This window comes from Chrysochloris asiatica, unplaced genomic scaffold (assembly GCF_000296735.1).
Source record: "Chrysochloris asiatica unplaced genomic scaffold, ChrAsi1.0 scaffold00053, whole genome shotgun sequence".
Classification (NCBI taxonomy): domain Eukaryota; kingdom Metazoa; phylum Chordata; class Mammalia; order Afrosoricida; family Chrysochloridae; genus Chrysochloris; species Chrysochloris asiatica.
In genome coordinates this window covers 4,188,329-4,194,621 of record NW_006408571.1, presented here as the reverse complement: position 1 = coordinate 4,194,621, position 6,293 = coordinate 4,188,329, and the positions used below count along the sequence as shown (strand labels likewise).

Sequence of the window (6,293 nt, the reverse complement as noted above, 5' to 3'; positions counted from 1 at the left end):
ATTCCCTGCATAGTAAACCATGTGGTTATCAGATTCAAAATGGCCAATACCATTCCATTTCAGCTCACTAATGCCTAAGATATCAATGTTGATGTGTTCCATTTCATTTTTGACTTGAATAATGACGATTAATATGCTGATTCAAACTCAGTTACTCGTCTGATCAGTGTTAAACATGCCAAATTTCCTTTTAGCATAAAAATACTTTTCATCAGAAGAAAAATACATATTTAGGTTTAATTATTATAGAATTTTGAGTAGCAATCTTAAGAGTTTATTATGATTAAAGTGACCACATGTATGTAAGTGAATTTAGAATATGTAGAGAGAGAGATTTTCACAAGACTTCTTTAAAGATTATAGATGTCCCTTTGAGTAGTAAGGTGAGCCTGCACTAAGCCAAGGTTTTTTCAGTTACCTCATATGCATGTGAAAGCTGGACAATGAATAAAGAAAACTAGAGAAAAATGGATGCATTTGAATTAAGGTATTGGTGAAGAATCTTCAAAGTAGCATGTGCTGTCAAAGGAACTCGCATATCTGTCTTGGAAGAAGTACAGTCCTTAAAATTGGCAAGACTTTATCCTTAAAGATGGCAATATTTTGTCACGCATACTTTAGACAGGTGAGTCACCACAGGCCCCATGAAGATTACCTTAGAAACCCTAAGGGACAGTTCTAATCTATCAGATAGGTGCTCTGAGTCAGAATTTACTCAATGGCAATGGGGTTGGACCTATCTTTTTCTTTGTTTGTTTGGTTGTTGTTAAGTGCCATTGAATCAGACTTGTATAGAGTTTTCAAGGAGCAGCTGGTGGGTGTGAACTGCTGATCTTGTGGTGTTTGTTTGGTATATATTTCTAAAGGAGCAGCAGTTTAAATTCATCAGCTGCTCCAGGTAGAAAGAAGAGGCTTTCTTCTCCTGTAGAGATTTATAGCCTCCACAACCCAACACAAATTCACTATGAGTCAGAACCAACTATCTAATCACCACATATATTCCTAAATAAATATAAATATATAGTAAACTTGTACATTCAGAAATCTCTTCCAAAAATAAAGTGTTCTTATTTTTTTTATAAAAAGCATTTCCTCACAAATTATGTAATTAAATCTATGACTACAGACATTTATCCATGCGCGTTCATCAAGGATACATTCTAAAGATCAAAATAGTCTGAAAAAAAACTTACTAGATATTCCTTTTATTAGTTACTTCCTCTAAGCTTGACGTTCCAAGAGGTTAATGATGTCTGTTCTCTAATTCTAGTTTGTTTATAAATATTAATTCTCTACACTACCATGATTACATAAAAATCTTTCATATAGACCTTCTTGTTGAATTAATACAAGTAGCTGGAAAGCACTAAATAAAAGTTACCTTACAGATCAAACTCATATTCATTACAGTAACTATTATTATAAATATCATTTAATTTTTTTCTTGTTAATCATGCCATAGGAGTCCTGGTATGTTGCTGCAGATTAATGCACTGGACTGCAAGCCAGTTTGAACCACAAGGTCAGCGGTTTAAGTTCTCCAACCACTCTTAGGAAACGCTATACATGGTTGCTATGAGTTGGAACTGACTCAAAGTCACTTAACAATAATAACAATCAGGTCATACATTCACATGTGTCCAGATTATATGACTTCCTATAGGATTTTACCTTAGGTGTCTGGGAGTGCTCCTTCTCTGCTTTCCAAAACCTCCCTAAAGATAATGCCATAAAATTGCAATAATAAGGTTGAAATGGTGTCACATTCATCATCAAAAAGACCTTATTAAGATCTGTCTTGAAGTACAATGCTGTCTGTGATAGGATAACAGCCATATGCCTACAAGGGAGACCAAGGAGCTCTGGTAGCGAAGTGGTTACTAGTGGGGCTGCTAACCTCAAGGTCAGCAGTTTGAAACTATCACCTGTTCCCCATTAGACACTAAAGATAGCAAACCAGAGAGTTGTGGGATGACATCAAGAACATCATACAGGAAGAAATCAAAAGGTCATTGAGAAGACAAGAAAGAAGGAAAAGACCAATATGGATGTCAGAAGAGGCTCTGAAACTTACTCTCTAGAATGGAGATGCTAAAGCAAATGGAAGAAAGGAGGAGATAAAAGAGCTGAATGGAAAATTTCAACGAGCAGCTCAAGAAGACAAGGTCAAATATTATAATGAAATGTGCAAAGAACTGGAGTTAGAAAGTCAACAGTGAAGAAAACACTCAGTAAGATTTTTACTAGGAAATAGGTAATATGTTTAGTTACCCCACTTGAGTTTATCCAATGTGTTAGTAGCTACCATTTTCTTGAGGAGATGGGTCAGAGGTCATCAATCTTTTGATAGAGATAATATACTTATGTTTTAAATGACATAGTGCCTCTCTTATGGACAATATGAGCCCTTATTTATTCTGTTGATTATGGAATTCTGCAACCATCTGGACTTGAATGATTTTAGAGTATTTTCCCATTGAAATCATGGACTAATTATTAATATTCATAACAATGGAGCTATCTTGTCATTCTTATCCACTAAAATTGCTTTTCAGCTTTTTTAATCTGCCAAGTTCTATGGAAAAGATGTCATATAGGGAACAAAAAAATTTCAGAAAATTGCTAACAAACATTTTGAATTTGTAAAGACAATGTATATATTCAACTATTTTTTATTGCTTTTACTTAAATATTAACATTGACAAAATTAGAGAAACTATTAAGTATAAGGTATAACCCATTGCTATTAAATGGATTCTGAAGCCCCCTTAAGACAGAGTAGACTTGTCCCCACATGATTTACAAGGCTGTAATCTTTATGGAAGCAAACTACCACATCCTTCTTTCATGGAGCAACTCCTAGATTCAACTGCAGATCTTTAGGTTAACAACCGAGATCTGAACCACTGTGCTGCCGGGGTTCCAACTATAAAGGATAAGCCTAGATCTAACAACAATATTCATAGTATCCATCATGAACATGGAGTCCTGGTGAGGCATTGTAGGATAGGCACTGGACTGCTAACCATACATTAGATGATTCAAAACTACCGACTACTCCTTGGAAACTATGTACAAGGTCGCTATGTGTCAGAACCCACTGGATAGCATGTAACAGCAAAACTGGACTAAAACATAAAAATAATTGTAAGGATGGTGCAATAGTGCGCAGTGTTTTCTTCTGTTGTGCATAGTGGTGATATGAGTCAGAACTAATTCGGTGGTATCCAAAAACAACAACAAGCATTCTTAAGAACATTCTTAGTTTTCTGCTAACCATCGAATCAGAGTATCTTGATGATCTCATATGTGAAATGAATATGTGAATTCATTTTCTGACCCATTTTGCAGGGATTTGGCATGGGAAAATAAGACTTTTCAAGGATTTTCTCATAAAGTATTATATAAACACAGGAATATTTATATGATAATATATCACATATACATGGATATATAGGTAGAAAACCATTAAAAAAAGAGTTTTAGATGTCATACAACGCAATATTGGCTTCCAAGTGTATAAAATTGCTGGAGACACTAATTTATTTCTTGTAAATTTTAAAAGAGACTGTAATTCCTATATTTCTTATTCCATATGTTATATTAGTAAAAGTACTTACAAATTACTTTTAGTGTTAAGAAAAATGTATTACATATAATTATTTTAATATGACTAGAAAAACTAATTTGCCCACACCATTGTAATTAAACTTCAAACTTACTTGGAAACAGCTTGTCAGTGAATAACTTCTATATAGGGAGCAATCTTTTCTTCAATTGTTAATGCTTTAGGCATATCTTCTGAGCTCCTTCAATTTGCAGCCTTCCTCCACCCCCTCATTTCATGATGTGTCTGTATATTTTTTGCCCTTAGTCTCTGGTGACAGAGGTGTTATTCTTACTCTTCTCTTGGTCCCATTGTTCCCTATCCTCAAAATGTTCACTTTCAACCTTAGATTATTTTTCCAACTGCATGTTGAGACCTACATGTTACATGCTTTTATTATCTTATGTTGTAGAAATTCAAAGGGTCCTGGCAGCGTAGTGGATTATGAGCTGGGCTGCTAATCATAAAGTCAACGGTTCGAATCTAACAGTCACACCATGGGATAAAGATGAGGCTTTCTTTTTCTGTAAAGATTTTGTTGTTGTTGTTAAGTGTCATTGAGTCAGTTCTGACCCATAGCGACCCTGTATAAAGGAGCATCTGGTGAGCTTGAACAGCCGACCTTGTAGTTCGAATGGTTTTGCCATCTGGCGCATTAACCCACAGCTCCACACCAGGCCTCCCTGGATTTACAGGCCTAGAAATCCTATACATGGTTGCTATGGCTCAGAACTGACGTGGTGTAGCACACAACCACCACCACCATTATAGAAACTCAAGAAATTTAAGATGAATAAATAATGGTAATAGTTGAAATTATTATTGTTAGAGCTACAATTAAATCACTGCATAACCTTTCTGATTTGTTAGTCTTATTCTACATACCATTATAAACAAATTAGAAAATGTAATGGAGAACGTTTTGATTTTTAAATGTATAAAGCACTCTTAAGATTAACTTTAATAGAAATATGTAGAATGTTAAAGAAAAAAAAAAAAAAGAAGAAGAAACCTGCTACCTGGTACACAAGACAAGATGATAATAAATGGTTGGGCACATTCATTTGCTGTTTATGAAGATGGAATTTTATAAATGTAGATTGCTTCTAAATTAAATCATAGATTTGTCACAGTTCAATTAAAATTTCAATGAATATGGAAGTTTTCAACAATGTAAAATTCAAATTCATGAAGACGAAAAAGTGGATCAAGATATTCAATATATTTTAAATTATTAATATGGAAGTACAAAGCTGCAGTAATTGAAATATAATATATTAGACCACTGGGATTATATCACAAAGATCTCCTAAACAGACCTAACATAATCATTTCATATATGACAAAAATCCCATATCTCGTTTTATAAGTCAATCTATATTTTTAATGTCTTTTGGTAGCTTTCCTATTAGAGTTTATTTTATTTTCAAAACTAAAATTTTAGGTTAATTTAGCAATTCACATTCTAACTGATTGGTGTCAATTTTATGCATATGTACAATTTCTTTATCTTCTTTCCTTGAATTTGTTGACTAACTTCTTTTTAAATTTTCTAATAAAAAACTTAATTTCTTTACTCCTTTATTGTTGTTGTCTAGTGAGGACAGCTTTGAAACTTTAAAAGTGGCACTGAAAACGTATCTGATTATACCTCTTCAGATTTTTCAATAGTGTTTGCATTGTTTTCACACCTAATACAGCCTGCAATTTTGTCATTTTATTTATTTTTTTAGTTTCTCTTTAAATTGAAGAAAATTTAGAAGGAATTGTTGTTATTAATTTTATTTCCTTGAAGTAAGTTCAACTGATTTGTAAAAGGTGCTCTGTTTTTCAAAGTTAAATTATTTATTTAGTTTTCAGTAGACTGTTATAAATTTCTTGTTAAATTAGTATGGACACCTGCAAAGAAGGTGAATTCCCTACTAGAATGGGGCATGACTCAATATTTATCTTGTCAGTCCTATTAGAGTTCACATGACCTCATCTCTCTCTTTCCACTGGCCTAGAAAAGACACATTCAGAGAGAATGTGTGGTTCTCCTGCTAATAAGATGATTCTGTTTGAGTATTATTCTGTTTCTTACATTTTACTGTATATATTTTGATGTTAAGTTATTCCATTCAATATGTTTTTGATTATAACATCATTGCATATTATGTATTGCATTTATATAGACTTTCTTTTATGTGTTTTCTGTTTCCTCTATATTCTACATTCACCTGATTTGTTGGTGGTGATATTTTATTTCGCTTTATTTGTTTCTACTTTCAACCTGTAATATGTCATTTTCTTATAAACAGGTTTATCAGGGCTTTTTTTTAAAACATTATTGTTGTTGTTAAGTACCATCAAGATGGTTACAACTAATAGCAAGCCTATATAGGGTTTCCGTGGTTCAAACCAACCTTGAGTCCAGAGCATTTACCTGCAATGCCACACCAGGACTCCTTAATATTATTAGGGTCTCTTTTATTTTTTAAATTGAACATATATTTGCTTTCACAACCCAAGAGTATTTACTTTTATCTTTAGTGTTTTAGAAAGCATATATCATGTTTGAGCTTATTTTTAACTTGTATGAAAAACTATCACTTTTTTAATGCAATAAGAAGAAAATATCTTTTAACTGTGTAAAAGGGAGACTTTTGTATACTGTCACTTTCCCCATCCTCTTTTCTCTAAATAT

General features: G+C 33.0%; 1 protein-coding gene across 1 annotated transcript in view; it reads left to right on the top strand.

Annotated features, from left to right (window-relative positions):
• LINGO2 (leucine rich repeat and Ig domain containing 2) overlaps window positions 1-6,293 on the top strand; it is a 480,034-nt gene that overhangs the window by 59,632 nt on the left and 414,109 nt on the right. The window lies entirely within an intron of this gene.